The 22,490-nt window shown below is 54.1% G+C and overlaps 22 non-coding genes across 22 annotated transcripts; all 22 read right to left on the reverse strand.

The window, feature by feature from the left end:
• Positions 1–787: 787 nt before the first annotated feature.
• Positions 788–906, reverse strand: LOC126115465 (5S ribosomal RNA). Its single transcript, XR_007525498.1, has one exon. It is a non-coding gene; the product is annotated as a 5S ribosomal RNA (ribosomal RNA).
• An 846-nt stretch (positions 907–1,752) lies between these two features.
• LOC126115421 (5S ribosomal RNA) lies at positions 1,753–1,871 on the reverse strand. Its single transcript, XR_007525458.1, has one exon. It is a non-coding gene; the product is annotated as a 5S ribosomal RNA (ribosomal RNA).
• Positions 1,872–2,718: 847 nt separating this feature from the next.
• Positions 2,719–2,837, reverse strand: LOC126115422 (5S ribosomal RNA). Its single transcript, XR_007525459.1, has one exon. It is a non-coding gene; the product is annotated as a 5S ribosomal RNA (ribosomal RNA).
• An 854-nt stretch (positions 2,838–3,691) lies between these two features.
• LOC126115486 (5S ribosomal RNA) lies at positions 3,692–3,810 on the reverse strand. The gene has a single exon (XR_007525517.1). It is a non-coding gene; the product is annotated as a 5S ribosomal RNA (ribosomal RNA).
• An 850-nt stretch (positions 3,811–4,660) lies between these two features.
• Positions 4,661–4,779, reverse strand: LOC126115424 (5S ribosomal RNA). Its single transcript, XR_007525460.1, has one exon. It is a non-coding gene; the product is annotated as a 5S ribosomal RNA (ribosomal RNA).
• Positions 4,780–5,629: 850 nt separating this feature from the next.
• LOC126115487 (5S ribosomal RNA) lies at positions 5,630–5,748 on the reverse strand. Its single transcript, XR_007525518.1, has one exon. It is a non-coding gene; the product is annotated as a 5S ribosomal RNA (ribosomal RNA).
• Positions 5,749–6,598: 850 nt separating this feature from the next.
• On the reverse strand, positions 6,599–6,717 carry LOC126115425 (5S ribosomal RNA). The gene has a single exon (XR_007525461.1). It is a non-coding gene; the product is annotated as a 5S ribosomal RNA (ribosomal RNA).
• An 849-nt stretch (positions 6,718–7,566) lies between these two features.
• Positions 7,567–7,685, reverse strand: LOC126115426 (5S ribosomal RNA). The gene has a single exon (XR_007525462.1). It is a non-coding gene; the product is annotated as a 5S ribosomal RNA (ribosomal RNA).
• An 849-nt stretch (positions 7,686–8,534) lies between these two features.
• LOC126115427 (5S ribosomal RNA) lies at positions 8,535–8,653 on the reverse strand. Its single transcript, XR_007525463.1, has one exon. It is a non-coding gene; the product is annotated as a 5S ribosomal RNA (ribosomal RNA).
• Positions 8,654–9,499: 846 nt separating this feature from the next.
• Positions 9,500–9,618, reverse strand: LOC126115428 (5S ribosomal RNA). The gene has a single exon (XR_007525464.1). It is a non-coding gene; the product is annotated as a 5S ribosomal RNA (ribosomal RNA).
• Positions 9,619–10,466: 848 nt separating this feature from the next.
• LOC126115429 (5S ribosomal RNA) lies at positions 10,467–10,585 on the reverse strand. Its single transcript, XR_007525465.1, has one exon. It is a non-coding gene; the product is annotated as a 5S ribosomal RNA (ribosomal RNA).
• Positions 10,586–11,434: 849 nt separating this feature from the next.
• Positions 11,435–11,553, reverse strand: LOC126115430 (5S ribosomal RNA). The gene has a single exon (XR_007525466.1). It is a non-coding gene; the product is annotated as a 5S ribosomal RNA (ribosomal RNA).
• An 847-nt stretch (positions 11,554–12,400) lies between these two features.
• LOC126115432 (5S ribosomal RNA) lies at positions 12,401–12,519 on the reverse strand. The gene has a single exon (XR_007525468.1). It is a non-coding gene; the product is annotated as a 5S ribosomal RNA (ribosomal RNA).
• An 854-nt stretch (positions 12,520–13,373) lies between these two features.
• LOC126115488 (5S ribosomal RNA) lies at positions 13,374–13,492 on the reverse strand. The gene has a single exon (XR_007525519.1). It is a non-coding gene; the product is annotated as a 5S ribosomal RNA (ribosomal RNA).
• Positions 13,493–14,342: 850 nt separating this feature from the next.
• LOC126115433 (5S ribosomal RNA) lies at positions 14,343–14,461 on the reverse strand. Its single transcript, XR_007525469.1, has one exon. It is a non-coding gene; the product is annotated as a 5S ribosomal RNA (ribosomal RNA).
• Positions 14,462–15,308: 847 nt separating this feature from the next.
• On the reverse strand, positions 15,309–15,427 carry LOC126115435 (5S ribosomal RNA). Its single transcript, XR_007525470.1, has one exon. It is a non-coding gene; the product is annotated as a 5S ribosomal RNA (ribosomal RNA).
• Positions 15,428–16,272: 845 nt separating this feature from the next.
• On the reverse strand, positions 16,273–16,391 carry LOC126115436 (5S ribosomal RNA). Its single transcript, XR_007525471.1, has one exon. It is a non-coding gene; the product is annotated as a 5S ribosomal RNA (ribosomal RNA).
• Positions 16,392–17,230: 839 nt separating this feature from the next.
• Positions 17,231–17,349, reverse strand: LOC126115437 (5S ribosomal RNA). The gene has a single exon (XR_007525472.1). It is a non-coding gene; the product is annotated as a 5S ribosomal RNA (ribosomal RNA).
• Positions 17,350–18,204: 855 nt separating this feature from the next.
• Positions 18,205–18,323, reverse strand: LOC126115438 (5S ribosomal RNA). Its single transcript, XR_007525473.1, has one exon. It is a non-coding gene; the product is annotated as a 5S ribosomal RNA (ribosomal RNA).
• An 846-nt stretch (positions 18,324–19,169) lies between these two features.
• Positions 19,170–19,288, reverse strand: LOC126115439 (5S ribosomal RNA). The gene has a single exon (XR_007525474.1). It is a non-coding gene; the product is annotated as a 5S ribosomal RNA (ribosomal RNA).
• An 846-nt stretch (positions 19,289–20,134) lies between these two features.
• On the reverse strand, positions 20,135–20,253 carry LOC126115440 (5S ribosomal RNA). The gene has a single exon (XR_007525475.1). It is a non-coding gene; the product is annotated as a 5S ribosomal RNA (ribosomal RNA).
• Positions 20,254–21,098: 845 nt separating this feature from the next.
• LOC126115441 (5S ribosomal RNA) lies at positions 21,099–21,217 on the reverse strand. Its single transcript, XR_007525476.1, has one exon. It is a non-coding gene; the product is annotated as a 5S ribosomal RNA (ribosomal RNA).
• Positions 21,218–22,490: the final 1,273 nt, after the last annotated feature.

Raw genomic sequence — 22,490 nt, forward strand, 5'->3', positions numbered from 1 at the left:
TGTTAGTTTTCGGCCGCAATTGACGAAAGCGCTTCCTTCCGGAACCGCCAGTTCTTCGAGAACGGCGCGGGGAGGGTCGCCCGGCGTCCCAGCAGAGTGACGGCCGAATTGGCGGGCGCACCGCCGCGTGTGTGAGACGCACTGCTGCTCGTTGCACCCTCTGTCATTCGCTGGGCGCGTGCAGCCTTCGACACTAGCGGAGGACGCATCTTGTCCCTGGTGTTCAGCGGAGGGCCTGTGCGGGGTGTGACAGTGTCGTGCTGGAGGGCGCCACTGGTAGCGATGTGGGCTTCCTCGCCTCGCCTCGCCTCGCCTCACACCAGGTGTCTGCGTAGTTTGCAGTGCATTCGCACCATTCCTATCCCTGTCCCTGTCCCCGTCCCGACTTGTCCCGACTTTGCTCGACTGCCGCTCGCTACCGCTCGGGTCGTGGTCCATATGACAGCGCAAGCACGACAAACGTCTGCGGGAGGAGACGAGACGAGACGAGACGAGACGACTAAGGAATAAATTCGTGGTTACAAATCAAATTTGGAACTCTACACTCCTACACAACAATAGGCGGTGACGTATTTCAGAAATCACCTGCCGATTCGTACTGTTTTGTCGTTTTCAAAGTCTTCTTGGCAAACTTGGTTAGCACATTCTCCCTCAAACTGAGTTAATTACTGCATTTTCGTACCATTACAGTAGTTTAAAAGGCTTAAGGAAGCATCTTTGTCACAACAGAAAGGTAGTTTGAAAATTGGGCTGGCGACATAACAAAAAAAAAAAGAAACAGAAAGGGAGCCAACAGCACCCGGGTTTCCCAGGCGGTCACCCATCGAAGTACTAGCCGGGCCCGAAGATGCTTAACTTCGGAGATCGGACGAGAACCGGTGTATTCATCATGGTATGGCCGTTGGCGCTCATCTAATGTAGGAGCACGGCAGAATTCGAGTTCGGCTTTTCTCCCAACACACATAATGTTAGTTTTCGGCCGCAATTGACGAAAGCGCTTCCTTCCGGAACCGCCAGTTCTTCGAGAACGGCGCGGGGAGGGTCGCCCGGCGTCCCAGCAGAGTGACGGCCGAATTGGCGGGCGCACCGCCGCGTGTGTGAGACGCACTGCTGCTCGTTGCACCCCCTGTCATTCGCTGGGCGCGTGCAGCCTTCGACACTAGCGGAGGACGCATCTTGTCCCTGGTGTTCAGCGGAGGGCCTGTGCGGGGTGACAGTGTCGTGCTGGAGGGCGCCACTGGTAGCGATGTGGGCTTCCTCGCCTCGCCTCGCCTCGCCTCACACCAGGTGTCTGCGTAGTTTGCAGTGCATTCGCACCATTCCTATCCCTGTCCCTGTCCCCGTCCCGACTTGTCCCGACTTTGCTCGACTGCCGCTCGCTGCCGCTCGGGTCGTGGTCCATATGACAGCGCAAGCACGACAAACGTCTGCGGGAGGAGACGAGACGAGACGAGACGAGACGACTAAGGAATAAATTCGTGGTTACAAATCAAATTTGGAACTCTACACTCCTACACAACAATAGGCGGTGACGTATTTCAGAAATCACCTGCCGATTCGTACTGTTTTGTCGTTTTCAAAGTCTTCTTGGCAAACTTGGTTAGCACATTCTCCCTCAAACTGAGTTAATTACTGCATTTTCGTACCATTACAGTAGTTTAAAAGGCTTAAGGAAGCATCTTTGTCACAACAGAAAGGTAGTTTGAAAATTGGGCTGGCGACATAACAAAAAAAAAAAAAAAACAGGAAGGGAGCCAACAGCACCCGGGTTTCCCAGGCGGTCACCCATCCAAGTACTAGCCGGGCCCGAAGATGCTTAACTTCGGAGATCGGACGAGAACCGGTGTATTCATCATGGTATGGCCGTTGGCGCTCATCTAATGTAGGAGCACGGCAGAATTCGAGTTCGGCTTTTCTCCCAACACACATAATGTTAGTTTTCGGCCGCAATTGACGAAAGCGCTTCCTTCCGGAACCGCCAGTTCTTCGAGAACGGCGCGGGGAGGGTCGCCCGGCGTCCCAGCAGAGTGACGGCCGAATTGGCGGGCGCACCGCCGCGTGTGTGAGACGCACTGCTGCTCGTTGCACCCCCTGTCATTCGCTGGGCGCGTGCAGCCTTCGACACTAGCGGAGGACGCATCTTGTCCCTGGTGTTCAGCGGAGGGCCTGTGCGGGGTGACAGTGTCGTGCTGGAGGGCGCCACTGGTAGCGATGTGGGCTTCCTCGCCTCGCCTCGCCTCGCCTCACACCAGGTGTCTGCGTAGTTTGCAGTGCATTCGCACCATTCCTATCCCTGTCCCTGTCCCCGTCCCGACTTGTCCCGACTTTGCTCGACTGCCGCTCGCTGCCGCTCGGGTCGTGGTCCATATGACAGCGCAAGCACGACAAACGTCTGCGGGAGGAGACGAGACGAGACGAGACGAGACGACTAAGGAATAAATTCGTGGTTACAAATCAAATTTGGAACTCTACACTCCTACACAACAATAGGCGGTGACGTATTTCAGAAATCACCTGCCGATTCGTACTGTTTTGTCGTTTTCAAAGTCTTCTTGGCAAACTTGGTTAGCACATTCTCCCTCAAACTGAGTTAATTACTGCATTTTCGTACCATTACAGTAGTTTAAAAGGCTTAAGGAAGCATCTTTGTCACAACAGAAAGGTAGTTTGAAAATTGGGCTGGCGACATAACAAAAAAAAAAAAAAAAACAGGAAGGGAGCCAACAGCACCCGGGTTTCCCAGGCGGTCACCCATCCAAGTACTAGCCGGGCCCGAAGATGCTTAACTTCGGAGATCGGACGAGAACCGGTGTATTCATCATGGTATGGCCGTTGGCGCTCATCTAATGTAGGAGCACGGCAGAATTCGAGTTCGGCTTTTCTCCCAACACACATAATGTTAGTTTTCGGCCGCAATTGACGAAAGCGCTTCCTTCCGGAACCGCCAGTTCTTCGAGAACGGCGCGGGGAGGGTCGCCCGGCGTCCCAGCAGAGTGACGGCCGAATTGGCGGGCGCACCGCCGCGTGTGTGAGACGCACTGCTGCTCGTTGCACCCCCTGTCATTCGCTGGGCGCGTGCAGCCTTCGACACTAGCGGAGGACGCATCTTGTCCCTGGTGTTCAGCGGAGGGCCTGTGCGGGGTGTGACAGTGTCGTGCTGGAGGGCGCCACTGGTAGCGATGTGGGCTTCCTCGCCTCGCCTCGCCTCGCCTCGCCTGACACCAGGTGTCTGCGTAGTTTGCAGTGCATTCGCACCATTCCTATCCCTGTCCCTGTCCCCGTCCCGACTTGTCCCGACTTTGCTCGACTGCCGCTCGCTGCCGCTCGGGTCGTGGTCCATATGACAGCGCAAGCACGACAAACGTCTGCGGGAGGAGACGAGACGAGACGAGACGAGACGACTAAGGAATAAATTCGTGGTTACAAATCAAATTTGGAACTCTACACTCCTACACAACAATAGGCGGTGACGTATTTCAGAAATCACCTGCCGATTCGTACTGTTTTGTCGTTTTCAAAGTCTTCTTGGCAAACTTGGTTAGCACATTCTCCCTCAAACTGAGTTAATTACTGCATTTTCGTACCATTACAGTAGTTTAAAAGGCTTAAGGAAGCATCTTTGTCACAACAGAAAGGTAGTTTGAAAATTGGGCTGGCGACATAACAAAAAAAAAAAAAAAAACAGGAAGGGAGCCAACAGCACCCGGGTTTGCCAGGCGGTCACCCATCCAAGTACTAGCCGGGCCCGAAGATGCTTAACTTCGGAGATCGGACGAGAACCGGTGTATTCATCATGGTATGGCCGTTGGCGCTCATCTAATGTAGGAGCACGGCAGAATTCGAGTTCGGCTTTTCTCCCAACACACATAATGTTAGTTTTCGGCCGCAATTGACGAAAGCGCTTCCTTCCGGAACCGCCAGTTCTTCGAGAACGGCGCGGGGAGGGTCGCCCGGCGTCCCAGCAGAGTGACGGCCGAATTGGCGGGCGCACCGCCGCGTGTGTGAGACGCACTGCTGCTCGTTGCACCCCCTGTCATTCGCTGGGCGCGTGCAGCCTTCGACACTAGCGGAGGACGCATCTTGTCCCTGGTGTTCAGCGGAGGGCCTGTGCGGGGTGTGACAGTGTCGTGCTGGAGGGCGCCACTGGTAGCGATGTGGGCTTCCTCGCCTCGCCTCGCCTCGCCTCACACCAGGTGTCTGCGTAGTTTGCAGTGCATTCGCACCATTCCTATCCCTGTCCCTGTCCCCGTCCCGACTTGTCCCGACTTTGCTCGACTGCCGCTCGCTGCCGCTCGGGTCGTGGTCCATATGACAGCGCAAGCACGACAAACGTCTGCGGGAGGAGACGAGACGAGACGAGACGAGACGACTAAGGAATAAATTCGTGGTTACAAATCAAATTTGGAACTCTACACTCCTACACAACAATAGGCGGTGACGTATTTCAGAAATCACCTGCCGATTCGTACTGTTTTGTCGTTTTCAAAGTCTTCTTGGCAAACTTGGTTAGCACATTCTCCCTCAAACTGAGTTAATTACTGCATTTTCGTACCATTACAGTAGTTTAAAAGGCTTAAGGAAGCATCTTTGTCACAACAGAAAGGTAGTTTGAAAATTGGGCTGGCGACATAACAAAAAAAAAAAAAAAAAACAGGAAGGGAGCCAACAGCACCCGGGTTTCCCAGGCGGTCACCCATCCAAGTACTAGCCGGGCCCGAAGATGCTTAACTTCGGAGATCGGACGAGAACCGGTGTATTCATCATGGTATGGCCGTTGGCGCTCATCTAATGTAGGAGCACGGCAGAATTCGAGTTCGGCTTTTCTCCCAACACACATAATGTTAGTTTTCGGCCGCAATTGACGAAAGCGCTTCCTTCCGGAACCGCCAGTTCTTCGAGAACGGCGCGGGGAGGGTCGCCCGGCGTCCCAGCAGAGTGACGGCCGAATTGGCGGGCGCACCGCCGCGTGTGTGAGACGCACTGCTGCTCGTTGCACCCCCTGTCATTCGCTGGGCGCGTGCAGCCTTCGACACTAGCGGAGGACGCATCTTGTCCCTGGTGTTCAGCGGAGGGCCTGTGCGGGGTGTGACAGTGTCGTGCTGGAGGGCGCCACTGGTAGCGATGTGGGCTTCCTCGCCTCGCCTCGCCTCGCCTCACACCAGGTGTCTGCGTAGTTTGCAGTGCATTCGCACCATTCCTATCCCTGTCCCTGTCCCCGTCCCGACTTGTCCCGACTTTGCTCGACTGCCGCTCGCTGCCGCTCGGGTCGTGGTCCATATGACAGCGCAAGCACGACAAACGTCTGCGGGAGGAGACGAGACGAGACGAGACGAGACGACTAAGGAATAAATTCGTGGTTACAAATCAAATTTGGAACTCTACACTCCTACACAACAATAGGCGGTGACGTATTTCAGAAATCACCTGCCGATTCGTACTGTTTTGTCGTTTTCAAAGTCTTCTTGGCAAACTTGGTTAGCACATTCTCCCTCAAACTGAGTTAATTACTGCATTTTCGTACCATTACAGTAGTTTAAAAGGCTTAAGGAAGCATCTTTGTCACAACAGAAAGGTAGTTTGAAAATTGGGCTGGCGACATAACAAAAAAAAAAAAAAAAAACAGGAAGGGAGCCAACAGCACCCGGGTTTGCCAGGCGGTCACCCATCCAAGTACTAGCCGGGCCCGAAGATGCTTAACTTCGGAGATCGGACGAGAACCGGTGTATTCATCATGGTATGGCCGTTGGCGCTCATCTAATGTAGGAGCACGGCAGAATTCGAGTTCGGCTTTTCTCCCAACACACATAATGTTAGTTTTCGGCCGCAATTGACGAAAGCGCTTCCTTCCGGAACCGCCAGTTCTTCGAGAACGGCGCGGGGAGGGTCGCCCGGCGTCCCAGCAGAGTGACGGCCGAATTGGCGGGCGCACCGCCGCGTGTGTGAGACGCACTGCTGCTCGTTGCACCCCCTGTCATTCGCTGGGCGCGTGCAGCCTTCGACACTAGCGGAGGACGCATCTTGTCCCTGGTGTTCAGCGGAGGGCCTGTGCGGGGTGTGACAGTGTCGTGCTGGAGGGCGCCACTGGTAGCGATGTGGGCTTCCTCGCCTCGCCTCGCCTCGCCTCACACCAGGTGTCTGCGTAGTTTGCAGTGCATTCGCACCATTCCTATCCCTGTCCCTGTCCCCGTCCCGACTTGTCCCGACTTTGCTCGACTGCCGCTCGCTGCCGCTCGGGTCGTGGTCCATATGACAGCGCAAGCACGACAAACGTCTGCGGGAGGAGACGAGACGAGACGAGACGAGACGACTAAGGAATAAATTCGTGGTTACAAATCAAATTTGGAACTCTACACTCCTACACAACAATAGGCGGTGACGTATTTCAGAAATCACCTGCCGATTCGTACTGTTTTGTCGTTTTCAAAGTCTTCTTGGCAAACTTGGTTAGCACATTCTCCCTCAAACTGAGTTAATTACTGCATTTTCGTACCATTACAGTAGTTTAAAAGGCTTAAGGAAGCATCTTTGTCACAACAGAAAGGTAGTTTGAAAATTGGGCTGGCGACATAACAAAAAAAAAAAAAAAAAACAGGAAGGGAGCCAACAGCACCCGGGTTTCCCAGGCGGTCACCCATCCAAGTACTAGCCGGGCCCGAAGATGCTTAACTTCGGAGATCGGACGAGAACCGGTGTATTCATCATGGTATGGCCGTTGGCGCTCATCTAATGTAGGAGCACGGCAGAATTCGAGTTCGGCTTTTCTCCCAACACACATAATGTTAGTTTTCGGCCGCAATTGACGAAAGCGCTTCCTTCCGGAACCGCCAGTTCTTCGAGAACGGCGCGGGGAGGGTCGCCCGGCGTCCCAGCAGAGTGACGGCCGAATTGGCGGGCGCACCGCCGCGTGTGTGAGACGCACTGCTGCTCGTTGCACCCCCTGTCATTCGCTGGGCGCGTGCAGCCTTCGACACTAGCGGAGGACGCATCTTGTCCCTGGTGTTCAGCGGAGGGCCTGTGCGGGGTGTGACAGTGTCGTGCTGGAGGGCGCCACTGGTAGCGATGTGGGCTTCCTCGCCTCGCCTCGCCTCGCCTCACACCAGGTGTCTGCGTAGTTTGCAGTGCATTCGCACCATTCCTATCCCTGTCCCTGTCCCCGTCCCGACTTGTCCCGACTTTGCTCGACTGCCGCTCGCTGCCGCTCGGGTCGTGGTCCATATGACAGCGCAAGCACGACAAACGTCTGCGGGAGGAGACGAGACGAGACGAGACGAGACGACTAAGGAATAAATTCGTGGTTACAAATCAAATTTGGAACTCTACACTCCTACACAACAATAGGCGGTGACGTATTTCAGAAATCACCTGCCGATTCGTACTGTTTTGTCGTTTTCAAAGTCTTCTTGGCAAACTTGGTTAGCACATTCTCCCTCAAACTGAGTTAATTACTGCATTTTCGTACCATTACAGTAGTTTAAAAGGCTTAAGGAAGCATCTTTGTCACAACAGAAAGGTAGTTTGAAAATTGGGCTGGCGACATAACAAAAAAAAAAAAAAAAACAGGAAGGGAGCCAACAGCACCCGGGTTTCCCAGGCGGTCACCCATCCAAGTACTAGCCGGGCCCGAAGATGCTTAACTTCGGAGATCGGACGAGAACCGGTGTATTCATCATGGTATGGCCGTTGGCGCTCATCTAATGTAGGAGCACGGCAGAATTCGAGTTCGGCTTTTCTCCCAACACACATAATGTTAGTTTTCGGCCGCAATTGACGAAAGCGCTTCCTTCCGGAACCGCCAGTTCTTCGAGAACGGCGCGGGGAGGGTCGCCCGGCGTCCCAGCAGAGTGACGGCCGAATTGGCGGGCGCACCGCCGCGTGTGTGAGACGCACTGCTGCTCGTTGCACCCCCTGTCATTCGCTGGGCGCGTGCAGCCTTCGACACTAGCGGAGGACGCATCTTGTCCCTGGTGTTCAGCGGAGGGCCTGTGCGGGGTGTGACAGTGTCGTGCTGGAGGGCGCCACTGGTAGCGATGTGGGCTTCCTCGCCTCGCCTCGCCTCGCCTCACACCAGGTGTCTGCGTAGTTTGCAGTGCATTCGCACCATTCCTATCCCTGTCCCTGTCCCCGTCCCGACTTGTCCCGACTTTGCTCGACTGCCGCTCGCTGCCGCTCGGGTCGTGGTCCATATGACAGCGCAAGCACGACAAACGTCTGCGGGAGGAGACGAGACGAGACGAGACGAGACGACTAAGGAATAAATTCGTGGTTACAAATCAAATTTGGAACTCTACACTCCTACACAACAATAGGCGGTGACGTATTTCAGAAATCACCTGCCGATTCGTACTGTTTTGTCGTTTTCAAAGTCTTCTTGGCAAACTTGGTTAGCACATTCTCCCTCAAACTGAGTTAATTACTGCATTTTCGTACCATTACAGTAGTTTAAAAGGCTTAAGGAAGCATCTTTGTCACAACAGAAAGGTAGTTTGAAAATTGGGCTGGCGACATAACAAAAAAAAAAAAAAAAACAGGAAGGGAGCCAACAGCACCCGGGTTTCCCAGGCGGTCACCCATCCAAGTACTAGCCGGGCCCGAAGATGCTTAACTTCGGAGATCGGACGAGAACCGGTGTATTCATCATGGTATGGCCGTTGGCGCTCATCTAATGTAGGAGCACGGCAGAATTCGAGTTCGGCTTTTCTCCCAACACACATAATGTTAGTTTTCGGCCGCAATTGACGAAAGCGCTTCCTTCCGGAACCGCCAGTTCTTCGAGAACGGCGCGGGGAGGGTCGCCCGGCGTCCCAGCAGAGTGACGGCCGAATTGGCGGGCGCACCGCCGCGTGTGTGAGACGCACTGCTGCTCGTTGCACCCCCTGTCATTCGCTGGGCGCGTGCAGCCTTCGACACTAGCGGAGGACGCATCTTGTCCCTGGTGTTCAGCGGAGGGCCTGTGCGGGGTGTGACAGTGTCGTGCTGGAGGGCGCCACTGGTAGCGATGTGGGCTTCGTCGCCTCGCCTCGCCTCGCCTCACACCAGGTGTCTGCGTAGTTTGCAGTGCATTCGCACCATTCCTATCCCTGTCCCTGTCCCCGTCCCGACTTGTCCCGACTTTGCTCGACTGCCGCTCGCTGCCGCTCGGGTCGTGGTCCATATGACAGCGCAAGCACGACAAACGTCTGCGGGAGGAGACGAGACGAGACGAGACGAGACGACTAAGGAATAAATTCGTGGTTACAAATCAAATTTGGAACTCTACACTCCTACACAACAATAGGCGGTGACGTATTTCAGAAATCACCTGCCGATTCGTACTGTTTTGTCGTTTTCAAAGTCTTCTTGGCAAACTTGGTTAGCACATTCTCCCTCAAACTGAGTTAATTACTGCATTTTCGTACCATTACAGTAGTTTAAAAGGCTTAAGGAAGCATCTTTGTCACAACAGAAAGGTAGTTTGAAAATTGGGCTGGCGACATAACAAAAAAAAAAAAAACCGGAAGGGAGCCAACAGCACCCGGGTTTCCCAGGCGGTCACCCATCCAAGTACTAGCCGGGCCCGAAGATGCTTAACTTCGGAGATCGGACGAGAACCGGTGTATTCATCATGGTATGGCCGTTGGCGCTCATCTAATGTAGGAGCACGGCAGAATTCGAGTTCGGCTTTTCTCCCAACACACATAATGTTAGTTTTCGGCCGCAATTGACGAAAGCGCTTCCTTCCGGAACCGCCAGTTCTTCGAGAACGGCGCGGGGAGGGTCGCCCGGCGTCCCAGCAGAGTGACGGCCGAATTGGCGGGCGCACCGCCGCGTGTGTGAGACGCACTGCTGCTCGTTGCACCCCCTGTCATTCGCTGGGCGCGTGCAGCCTTCGACACTAGCGGAGGACGCATCTTGTCCCTGGTGTTCAGCGGAGGGCCTGTGCGGGGTGTGACAGTGTCGTGCTGGAGGGCGCCACTGGTAGCGATGTGGGCTTCCTCGCCTCGCCTCGCCTCGCCTCACACCAGGTGTCTGCGTAGTTTGCAGTGCATTCGCACCATTCCTATCCCTGTCCCTGTCCCCGTCCCGACTTGTCCCGACTTTGCTCGACTGCCGCTCGCTGCCGCTCGGGTCGTGGTCCATATGACAGCGCAAGCACGACAAACGTCTGCGGGAGGAGACGAGACGAGACGAGACGAGACGACTAAGGAATAAATTCGTGGTTACAAATCAAATTTGGAACTCTACACTCCTACACAACAATAGGCGGTGACGTATTTCAGAAATCACCTGCCGATTCGTACTGTTTTGTCGTTTTCAAAGTCTTCTTGGCAAACTTGGTTAGCACATTCTCCCTCAAACTGAGTTAATTACTGCATTTTCGTACCATTACAGTAGTTTAAAAGGCTTAAGGAAGCATCTTTGTCACAACAGAAAGGTAGTTTGAAAATTGGGCTGGCGACATAACAAAAAAAAAAAAAAAACAGGAAGGGAGCCAACAGCACCCGGGTTTCCCAGGCGGTCACCCATCCAAGTACTAGCCGGGCCCGAAGATGCTTAACTTCGGAGATCGGACGAGAACCGGTGTATTCATCATGGTATGGCCGTTGGCGCTCATCTAATGTAGGAGCACGGCAGAATTCGAGTTCGGCTTTTCTCCCAACACACATAATGTTAGTTTTCGGCCGCAATTGACGAAAGCGCTTCCTTCCGGAACCGCCAGTTCTTCGAGAACGGCGCGGGGAGGGTCGCCCGGCGTCCCAGCAGAGTGACGGCCGAATTGGCGGGCGCACCGCCGCGTGTGTGAGACGCACTGCTGCTCGTTGCACCCCCTGTCATTCGCTGGGCGCGTGCAGCCTTCGACACTAGCGGAGGACGCATCTTGTCCCTGGTGTTCAGCGGAGGGCCTGTGCGGGGTGTGACAGTGTCGTGCTGGAGGGCGCCACTGGTAGCGATGTGGGCTTCCTCGCCTCGCCTCGCCTCGCCTCACACCAGGTGTCTGCGTAGTTTGCAGTGCATTCGCACCATTCCTATCCCTGTCCCTGTCCCCGTCCCGACTTGTCCCGACTTTGCTCGACTGCCGCTCGCTGCCGCTCGGGTCGTGGTCCATATGACAGCGCAAGCACGACAAACGTCTGCGGGAGGAGACGAGACGAGACGAGACGAGACGACTAAGGAATAAATTCGTGGTTACAAATCAAATTTGGAACTCTACACTCCTACACAACAATAGGCGGTGACGTATTTCAGAAATCACCTGCCGATTCGTACTGTTTTGTCGTTTTCAAAGTCTTCTTGGCAAACTTGGTTAGCACATTCTCCCTCAAACTGAGTTAATTACTGCATTTTCGTACCATTACAGTAGTTTAAAAGGCTTAAGGAAGCATCTTTGTCACAACAGAAAGGTAGTTTGAAAATTGGGCTGGCGACATAACAAAAAAAAAAAAAAAAACAGGAAGGGAGCCAACAGCACCCGGGTTTCCCAGGCGGTCACCCATCCAAGTACTAGCCGGGCCCGAAGATGCTTAACTTCGGAGATCGGACGAGAACCGGTGTATTCATCATGGTATGGCCGTTGGCGCTCATCTAATGTAGGAGCACGGCAGAATTCGAGTTCGGCTTTTCTCCCAACACACATAATGTTAGTTTTCGGCCGCAATTGACGAAAGCGCTTCCTTCCGGAACCGCCAGTTCTTCGAGAACGGCGCGGGGAGGGTCGCCCGGCGTCCCAGCAGAGTGACGGCCGAATTGGCGGGCGCACCGCCGCGTGTGTGAGACGCACTGCTGCTCGTTGCACCCCCTGTCATTCGCTGGGCGCGTGCAGCCTTCGACACTAGCGGAGGACGCATCTTGTCCCTGGTGTTCAGCGGAGGGCCTGTGCGGGGTGTGACAGTGTCGTGCTGGAGGGCGCCACTGGTAGCGATGTGGGCTTCCTCGCCTCGCCTCGCCTCGCCTCACACCAGGTGTCTGCGTAGTTTGCAGTGCATTCGCACCATTCCTATCCCTGTCCCTGTCCCCGTCCCGACTTGTCCCGACTTTGCTCGACTGCCGCTCGCTGCCGCTCGGGTCGTGGTCCATATGACAGCGCAAGCACGACAAACGTCTGCGGGAGGAGACGAGACGAGACGAGACGAGACGACTAAGGAATAAATTCGTGGTTACAAATCAAATTTGGAACTCTACACTCCTACACAACAATAGGCGGTGACGTATTTCAGAAATCACCTGCCGATTCGTACTGTTTTGTCGTTTTCAAAGTCTTCTTGGCAAACTTGGTTAGCACATTCTCCCTCAAACTGAGTTAATTACTGCATTTTCGTACCATTACAGTAGTTTAAAAGGCTTAAGGAAGCATCTTTGTCACAACAGAAAGGTAGTTTGAAAATTGGGCTGGCGACATAACAAAAAAAAAAAAAAACAGGAAGGGAGCCAACAGCACCCGGGTTTCCCAGGCGGTCACCCATCCAAGTACTAGCCGGGCCCGAAGATGCTTAACTTCGGAGATCGGACGAGAACCGGTGTATTCATCATGGTATGGCCGTTGGCGCTCATCTAATGTAGGAGCACGGCAGAATTCGAGTTCGGCTTTTCTCCCAACACACATAATGTTAGTTTTCGGCCGCAATTGACGAAAGCGCTTCCTTCCGGAACCGCCAGTTCTTCGAGAACGGCGCGGGGAGGGTCGCCCGGCGTCCCAGCAGAGTGACGGCCGAATTGGCGGGCGCACCGCCGCGTGTGTGAGACGCACTGCTGCTCGTTGCACCCCCTGTCATTCGCTGGGCGCGTGCAGCCTTCGACACTAGCGGAGGACGCATCTTGTCCCTGGTGTTCAGCGGAGGGCCTGTGCGGGGTGTGACAGTGTCGTGCTGGAGGGCGCCACTGGTAGCGATGTGGGCTTCCTCGCCTCGCCTCGCCTCGCCTCGCCTCACACCAGGTGTCTGCGTAGTTTGCAGTGCATTCGCACCATTCCTATCCCTGTCCCTGTCCCCGTCCCGACTTGTCCCGACTTTGCTCGACTGCCGCTCGCTGCCGCTCGGGTCGTGGTCCATATGACAGCGCAAGCACGACAAACGTCTGCGGGAGGAGACGAGACGAGACGAGACGAGACGACTAAGGAATAAATTCGTGGTTACAAATCAAATTTGGAACTCTACACTCCTACACAACAATAGGCGGTGACGTATTTCAGAAATCACCTGCCGATTCGTACTGTTTTGTCGTTTTCAAAGTCTTCTTGGCAAACTTGGTTAGCACATTCTCCCTCAAACTGAGTTAATTACTGCATTTTCGTACCATTACAGTAGTTTAAAAGGCTTAAGGAAGCATCTTTGTCACAACAGAAAGGTAGTTTGAAAATTGGGCTGGCGACATAACAAAAAAAAAAAAAAAAACAGGAAGGGAGCCAACAGCACCCGGGTTTGCCAGGCGGTCACCCATCCAAGTACTAGCCGGGCCCGAAGATGCTTAACTTCGGAGATCGGACGAGAACCGGTGTATTCATCATGGTATGGCCGTTGGCGCTCATCTAATGTAGGAGCACGGCAGAATTCGAGTTCGGCTTTTCTCCCAACACACATAATGTTAGTTTTCGGCCGCAATTGACGAAAGCGCTTCCTTCCGGAACCGCCAGTTCTTCGAGAACGGCGCGGGGAGGGTCGCCCGGCGTCCCAGCAGAGTGACGGCCGAATTGGCGGGCGCACCGCCGCGTGTGTGAGACGCACTGCTGCTCGTTGCACCCCCTGTCATTCGCTGGGCGCGTGCAGCCTTCGACACTAGCGGAGGACGCATCTTGTCCCTGGTGTTCAGCGGAGGGCCTGTGCGGGGTGTGACAGTGTCGTGCTGGAGGGCGCCACTGGTAGCGATGTGGGCTTCCTCGCCTCGCCTCGCCTCGCCTCACACCAGGTGTCTGCGTAGTTTGCAGTGCATTCGCACCATTCCTATCCCTGTCCCTGTCCCCGTCCCGACTTGTCCCGACTTTGCTCGACTGCCGCTCGCTGCCGCTCGGGTCGTGGTCCATATGACAGCGCAAGCACGACAAACGTCTGCGGGAGGAGACGAGACGAGACGAGACGAGACGACTAAGGAATAAATTCGTGGTTACAAATCAAATTTGGAACTCTACACTCCTACACAACAATAGGCGGTGACGTATTTCAGAAATCACCTGCCGATTCGTACTGTTTTGTCGTTTTCAAAGTCTTCTTGGCAAACTTGGTTAGCACATTCTCCCTCAAACTGAGTTAATTACTGCATTTTCGTACCATTACAGTAGTTTAAAAGGCTTAAGGAAGCATCTTTGTCACAACAGAAAGGTAGTTTGAAAATTGGGCTGGCGACATAACAAAAAAAAAAAAAAAAAACAGGAAGGGAGCCAACAGCACCCGGGTTTCCCAGGCGGTCACCCATCCAAGTACTAGCCGGGCCCGAAGATGCTTAACTTCGGAGATCGGACGAGAACCGGTGTATTCATCATGGTATGGCCGTTGGCGCTCATCTAATGTAGGAGCACGGCAGAATTCGAGTTCGGCTTTTCTCCCAACACACATAATGTTAGTTTTCGGCCGCAATTGACGAAAGCGCTTCCTTCCGGAACCGCCAGTTCTTCGAGAACGGCGCGGGGAGGGTCGCCCGGCGTCCCAGCAGAGTGACGGCCGAATTGGCGGGCGCACCGCCGCGTGTGTGAGACGCACTGCTGCTCGTTGCACCCCCTGTCATTCGCTGGGCGCGTGCAGCCTTCGACACTAGCGGAGGACGCATCTTGTCCCTGGTGTTCAGCGGAGGGCCTGTGCGGGGTGTGACAGTGTCGTGCTGGAGGGCGCCACTGGTAGCGATGTGGGCTTCCTCGCCTCGCCTCGCCTCGCCTCACACCAGGTGTCTGCGTAGTTTGCAGTGCATTCGCACCATTCCTATCCCTGTCCCTGTCCCCGTCCCGACTTGTCCCGACTTTGCTCGACTGCCGCTCGCTGCCGCTCGGGTCGTGGTCCATATGACAGCGCAAGCACGACAAACGTCTGCGGGAGGAGACGAGACGAGACGAGACGAGACGACTAAGGAATAAATTCGTGGTTACAAATCAAATTTGGAACTCTACACTCCTACACAACAATAGGCGGTGACGTATTTCAGAAATCACCTGCCGATTCGTACTGTTTTGTCGTTTTCAAAGTCTTCTTGGCAAACTTGGTTAGCACATTCTCCCTCAAACTGAGTTAATTACTGCATTTTCGTACCATTACAGTAGTTTAAAAGGCTTAAGGAAGCATCTTTGTCACAACAGAAAGGTAGTTTGAAAATTGGGCTGGCGACATAACAAAAAAAAAAAAAAACAGGAAGGGAGCCAACAGCACCCGGGTTTCCCAGGCGGTCACCCATCCAAGTACTAGCCGGGCCCGAAGATGCTTAACTTCGGAGATCGGACGAGAACCGGTGTATTCATCATGGTATGGCCGTTGGCGCTCATCTAATGTAGGAGCACGGCAGAATTCGAGTTCGGCTTTTCTCCCAACACACATAATGTTAGTTTTCGGCCGCAATTGACGAAAGCGCTTCCTTCCGGAACCGCCAGTTCTTCGAGAACGGCGCGGGGAGGGTCGCCCGGCGTCCCAGCAGAGTGACGGCCGAATTGGCGGGCGCACCGCCGCGTGTGTGAGACGCACTGCTGCTCGTTGCACCCCCTGTCATTCGCTGGGCGCGTGCAGCCTTCGACACTAGCGGAGGACGCATCTTGTCCCTGGTGTTCAGCGGAGGGCCTGTGCGGGGTGTGACAGTGTCGTGCTGGAGGGCGCCACTGGTAGCGATGTGGGCTTCCTCGCCTCGCCTCGCCTCGCCTCACACCAGGTGTCTGCGTAGTTTGCAGTGCATTCGCACCATTCCTATCCCTGTCCCTGTCCCCGTCCCGACTTGTCCCGACTTTGCTCGACTACCGCTCGCTACCGCTCGGGTCGTGGTCCATATGACAGCGCAAGCACGACAAACGTCTGCGGGAGGAGACGAGACGAGACGAGACGAGACGACTAAGGAATAAATTCGTGGTTACAAATCAAATTTGGAATCTACACTCCTACACAACAATAGGCGGTGACGTATTTCAGAAATCACCTGCCGATTCGTACTGTTTTGTCGTTTTCAAAGTCTTCTTGGCAAACTTGGTTAGCACATTCTCCCTCAAACTGAGTTAATTACTGCATTTTCGTACCATTACAGTAGTTTAAAAGGCTTAAGGAAGCATCTTTGTCACAACAGAAAGGTAGTTTGAAAATTGGGCTGGCGACATAACAAAAAAAAAAAAAACAGGAAGGGAGCCAACAGCACCCGGGTTTCCCAGGCGGTCACCCATCCAAGTACTAGCCGGGCCCGAAGATGCTTAACTTCGGAGATCGGACGAGAACCGGTGTATTCATCATGGTATGGCCGTTGGCGCTCATCTAATGTAGGAGCACGGCAGAATTCGAGTTCGGCTTTTCTCCCAACACACATAATGTTAGTTTTCGGCCGCAATTGACGAAAGCGCTTCCTTCCGGAACCGCCAGTTCTTCGAGAACGGCGCGGGGAGGGTCGCCCGGCGTCCCAGCAGAGTGACGGCCGAATTGGCGGGCGCACCGCCGCGTGTGTGAGACGCACTGCTGCTCGTTGCACCCCCTGTCATTCGCTGGGCGCGTGCAGCCTTCGACACTAGCGGAGGACGCATCTTGTCCCTGGTGTTCAGCGGAGGGCCTGTGCGGGGTGACAGTGTCGTGCTGGAGGGCGCCACTGGTAGCGATGTGGGCTTCCTCGCCTCGCCTCGCCTCGCCTCACACCAGGTGTCTGCGTAGTTTGCAGTGCATTCGCACCATTCCTATCCCTGTCCCTGTCCCCGTCCCGACTTGTCCCGACTTTGCTCGACTGCCGCTCGCTGCCGCTCGGGTCGTGGTCCATATGACAGCGCAAGCACGACAAACGTCTGCGGGAGGAGACGAGACGAGACGACTAAGGAATAAATTCGTGGTTACAAATCAAATTTGGAACTCTACACTCCTACACAACAATAGGCGGTGACGTATTTCAGAAATCACCTGCCGATTCGTACTGTTTTGTCGTTTTCAAAGTCTTCTTGGCAAACTTGGTTAGCACATTCTCCCTCAAACTGAGTTAATTACTGCATTTTCGTACCATTACAGTAGTTTAAAAGGCTTAAGGAAGCATCTTTGTCACAACAGAAAGGTAGTTTGAAAATTGGGCTGGCGACATAACAAAAAAAAAAAAAAAAAAACAGGAAGGGAGCCAACAGCACCCGGGTTTCCCAGGCGGTCACCCATCCAAGTACTAGCCGGGCCCGAAGATGCTTAACTTCGGAGATCGGACGAGAACCGGTGTATTCATCATGGTATGGCCGTTGGCGCTCATCTAATGTAGGAGCACGGCAGAATTCGAGTTCGGCTTTTCTCCCAACACACATAATGTTAGTTTTCGGCCGCAATTGACGAAAGCGCTTCCTTCCGGAACCGCCAGTTCTTCGAGAACGGCGCGGGGAGGGTCGCCCGGCGTCCCAGCAGAGTGACGGCCGAATTGGCGGGCGCACCGCCGCGTGTGTGAGACGCACTGCTGCTCGTTGCACCCCCTGTCATTCGCTGGGCGCGTGCAGCCTTCGACACTAGCGGAGGACGCATCTTGTCCCTGGTGTTCAGCGGAGGGCCTGTGCGGGGTGTGACAGTGTCGTGCTGGAGGGCGCCACTGGTAGCGATGTGGGCTTCCTCGCCTCGCCTCGCCTCGCCTCGCCTCACACCAGGTGTCTGCGTAGTTTGCAGTGCATTCGCACCATTCCTATCCCTGTCCCTGTCCCCGTCCCGACTTGTCCCGACTTTGCTCGACTGCCGCTCGCTGCCGCTCGGGTCGTGGTCCATATGACAGCGCAAGCACGACAAACGTCTGCGGGAGGAGACGAGACGAGACGAGACGAGACGACTAAGGAATAAATTCGTGGTTACAAATCAAATTTGGAACTCTACACTCCTACACAACAATAGGCGGTGACGTATTTCAGAAATCACCTGCCGATTCGTACTGTTTTGTCGTTTTCAAAGTCTTCTTGGCAAACTTGGTTAGCACATTCTCCCTCAAACTGAGTTAATTACTGCATTTTCGTACCATTACAGTAGTTTAAAAGGCTTAAGGAAGCATCTTTGTCACAACAGAAAGGTAGTTTGAAAATTGGGCTGGCGACATAACAAAAAAAAAAAAAAAAAACAGGAAGGGAGCCAACAGCACCCGGGTTTCCCAGGCGGTCACCCATCCAAGTACTAGCCGGGCCCGAAGATGCTTAACTTCGGAGATCGGACGAGAACCGGTGTATTCATCATGGTATGGCCGTTGGCGCTCATCTAATGTAGGAGCACGGCAGAATTCGAGTTCGGCTTTTCTCCCAACACACATAATGTTAGTTTTCGGCCGCAATTGACGAAAGCGCTTCCTTCCGGAACCGCCAGTTCTTCGAGAACGGCGCGGGGAGGGTCGCCCGGCGTCCCAGCAGAGTGACGGCCGAATTGGCGGGCGCACCGCCGCGTGTGTGAGACGCACTGCTGCTCGTTGCACCCCCTGTCATTCGCTGGGCGCGTGCAGCCTTCGACACTAGCGGAGGACGCATCTTGTCCCTGGTGTTCAGCGGAGGGCCTGTGCGGGGTGTGACAGTGTCGTGCTGGAGGGCGCCACTGGTAGCGATGTGGGCTTCCTCGCCTCGCCTCGCCTCGCCTCACACCAGGTGTCTGCGTAGTTTGCAGTGCATTCGCACCATTCCTATCCCTGTCCCTGTCCCCGTCCCGACTTGTCCCGACTTTGCTCGACTGCCGCTCGCTACCGCTCGGGTCGTGGTCCATATGACAGCGCAAGCACGACAAACGTCTGCGGGAGGAGACGAGACGAGACGAGACGAGACGACTAAGGAATAAATTCGTGGTTACAAATCAAATTTGGAACTCTACACTCCTACACAACAATAGGCGGTGACGTATTTCAGAAATCACCTGCCGATTCGTACTGTTTTGTCGTTTTCAAAGTCTTCTTGGCAAACTTGGTTAGCACATTCTCCCTCAAACTGAGTTAATTACTGCATTTTCGTACCATTACAGTAGTTTAAAAGGCTTAAGGAAGCATCTTTGTCACAACAGAAAGGTAGTTTGAAAATTGGGCTGGCGACATAACAAAAAAAAAAAAAACAGGAAGGGAGCCAACAGCACCCGGGTTTCCCAGGCGGTCACCCATCCAAGTACTAGCCGGGCCCGAAGATGCTTAACTTCGGAGATCGGACGAGAACCGGTGTATTCATCATGGTATGGCCGTTGGCGCTCATCTAATGTAGGAGCACGGCAGAATTCGAGTTCGGCTTTTCTCCCAACACACATAATGTTAGTTTTCGGCCGCAATTGACGAAAGCGCTTCCTTCCGGAACCGCCAGTTCTTCGAGAACGGCGCGGGGAGGGTCGCCCGGCGTCCCAGCAGAGTGACGGCCGAATTGGCGGGCGCACCGCCGCGTGTGTGAGACGCACTGCTGCTCGTTGCACCCCCTGTCATTCGCTGGGCGCGTGCAGCCTTCGACACTAGCGGAGGACGCATCTTGTCCCTGGTGTTCAGCGGAGGGCCTGTGCGGGGTGACAGTGTCGTGCTGGAGGGCGCCACTGGTAGCGATGTGGGCTTCCTCGCCTCGCCTCGCCTCGCCTCACACCAGGTGTCTGCGTAGTTTGCAGTGCATTCGCACCATTCCTATCCCTGTCCCTGTCCCCGTCCCGACTTGTCCCGACTTTGCTCGACTGCCGCTCGCTGCCGCTCGGGTCGTGGTCCATATGACAGCGCAAGCACGACAAACGTCTGCGGGAGGAGACGAGACGAGACGAGACGAGACGACTAAGGAATAAATTCGTGGTTACAAATCAAATTTGGAACTCTACACTCCTACACAACAATAGGCGGTGACGTATTTCAGAAATCACCTGCCGATTCGTACTGTTTTGTCGTTTTCAAAGTCTTCTTGGCAAACTTGGTTAGCACATTCTCCCTCAAACTGAGTTAATTACTGCATTTTCGTACCATTACAGTAGTTTAAAAGGCTTAAGGAAGCATCTTTGTCACAACAGAAAGGTAGTTTGAAAATTGGGCTGGCGACATAACAAAAAAAAAAAAAAAACAGGAAGGGAGCCAACAGCACCCGGGTTTCCCAGGCGGTCACCCATCCAAGTACTAGCCGGGCCCGAAGATGCTTAACTTCGGAGATCGGACGAGAACCGGTGTATTCATCATGGTATGGCCGTTGGCGCTCATCTAATGTAGGAGCACGGCAGAATTCGAGTTCGGCTTTTCTCCCAACACACATAATGTTAGTTTTCGGCCGCAATTGACGAAAGCGCTTCCTTCCGGAACCGCCAGTTCTTCGAGAACGGCGCGGGGAGGGTCGCCCGGCGTCCCAGCAGAGTGACGGCCGAATTGGCGGGCGCACCGCCGCGTGTGTGAGACGCACTGCTGCTCGTTGCACCCCCTGTCATTCGCTGGGCGCGTGCAGCCTTCGACACTAGCGGAGGACGCATCTTGTCCCTGGTGTTCAGCGGAGGGCCTGTGCGGGGTGTGACAGTGTCGTGCTGGAGGGCGCCACTGGTAGCGATGTGGGCTTCCTCGCCTCGCCTCGCCTCGCCTCACACCAGGTGTCTGCGTAGTTTGCAGTGCATTCGCACCATTCCTATCCCTGTCCCTGTCCCCGTCCCGACTTGTCCCGACTTTGCTCGACTGCCGCTCGCTACCGCTCGGGTCGTGGTCCATATGACAGCGCAAGCACGACAAACGTCTGCGGGAGGAGACGAGACGAGACGAGACGAGACGACTAAGGAATAAATTCGTGGTTACAAATCAAATTTGGAACTCTACACTCCTACACAACAATAGGCGGTGACGTATTTCAGAAATCACCTGCCGATTCGTACTGTTTTGTCGTTTTCAAAGTCTTCTTGGCAAACTTGGTTAGCACATTCTCCCTCAAACTGAGTTAATTACTGCATTTTCGTACCATTACAGTAGTTTAAAAGGCTTAAGGAAGCATCTTTGTCACAACAGAAAGGTAGTTTGAAAATTGGGCTGGCGACATAACAAAAAAAAAAAAACAGGAAGGGAGCCAACAGCACCCGGGTTTCCCAGGCGGTCACCCATCCAAGTACTAGCCGGGCCCGAAGATGCTTAACTTCGGAGATCGGACGAGAACCGGTGTATTCATCATGGTATGGCCGTTGGCGCTCATCTAATGTAGGAGCACGGCAGAATTCGAGTTCGGCTTTTCTCCCAACACACATAATGTTAGTTTTCGGCCGCAATTGACGAAAGCGCTTCCTTCCGGAACCGCCAGTTCTTCGAGAACGGCGCGGGGAGGGTCGCCCGGCGTCCCAGCAGAGTGACGGCCGAATTGGCGGGCGCACCGCCGCGTGTGTGAGACGCACTGCTGCTCGTTGCACCCCCTGTCATTCGCTGGGCGCGTGCAGCCTTCGACACTAGCGGAGGACGCATCTTGTCCCTGGTGTTCAGCGGAGGGCCTGTGCGGGGTGACAGTGTCGTGCTGGAGGGCGCCACTGGTAGCGATGTGGGCTTCCTCGCCTCGCCTCGCCTCGCCTCACACCAGGTGTCTGCGTAGTTTGCAGTGCATTCGCACCATTCCTATCCCTGTCCCTGTCCCCGTCCCGACTTGTCCCGACTTTGCTCGACTGCCGCTCGCTGCCGCTCGGGTCGTGGTCCATATGACAGCGCAAGCACGACAAACGTCTGCGGGAGGAGACGAGACGAGACGACTAAGGAATAAATTCGTGGTTACAAATCAAATTTGGAACTCTACACTCCTACACAACAATAGGCGGTGACGTATTTCAGAAATCACCTGCCGATTCGTACTGTTTTGTCGTTTTCAAAGTCTTCTTGGCAAACTTGGTTAGCACATTCTCCCTCAAACTGAGTTAATTACTGCATTTTCGTACCATTACAGTAGTTTAAAAGGCTTAAGGAAGCATCTTTGTCACAACAGAAAGGTAGTTTGAAAATTGGGCTGGCGACATAACATAAAAAAAAAAAAACAGGAAGGGAGCCAACAGCACCTTTTTTTTTTTTTTTTTTTTTTTTTTTTTTTTTTTTTTTTTTCGGGCCTCCCATCTCCCCTTATAGCCCGACCTTTTCGCTCTCCACAAAACGCCTTCTCTTGGCGAGCCTCTCGAGCTATAAATGTGCTGTTGACTTATCAAGAGCTCCTGATTTACGCCCTCCAAAAGTTGCCTTCATCGGCGAGGTGTGCTGCCGTGAATATATGCTGTGGGTTTCCACTACAAATATCAGAAAGGAATATGCATCCGCCAAGATAAGAAAAGAAACGCAAGGTAATCCGCCTTCCAGACTGCATGCCAAATAATAGAAACAAAAGTGGCTACTGGACGCCGTGGCAACTGGCATCGACAGTGATCTACAACAATAACAACCCGTCAAAGCAACAGTCACGTGGCATCCACCAAAAAAAAAAGGAAATCCAC

This window comes from Schistocerca cancellata, unplaced genomic scaffold, assembly GCF_023864275.1.
Source record: "Schistocerca cancellata isolate TAMUIC-IGC-003103 unplaced genomic scaffold, iqSchCanc2.1 HiC_scaffold_317, whole genome shotgun sequence".
Classification (NCBI taxonomy): Eukaryota; Metazoa; Arthropoda; class Insecta; order Orthoptera; family Acrididae; genus Schistocerca; species Schistocerca cancellata.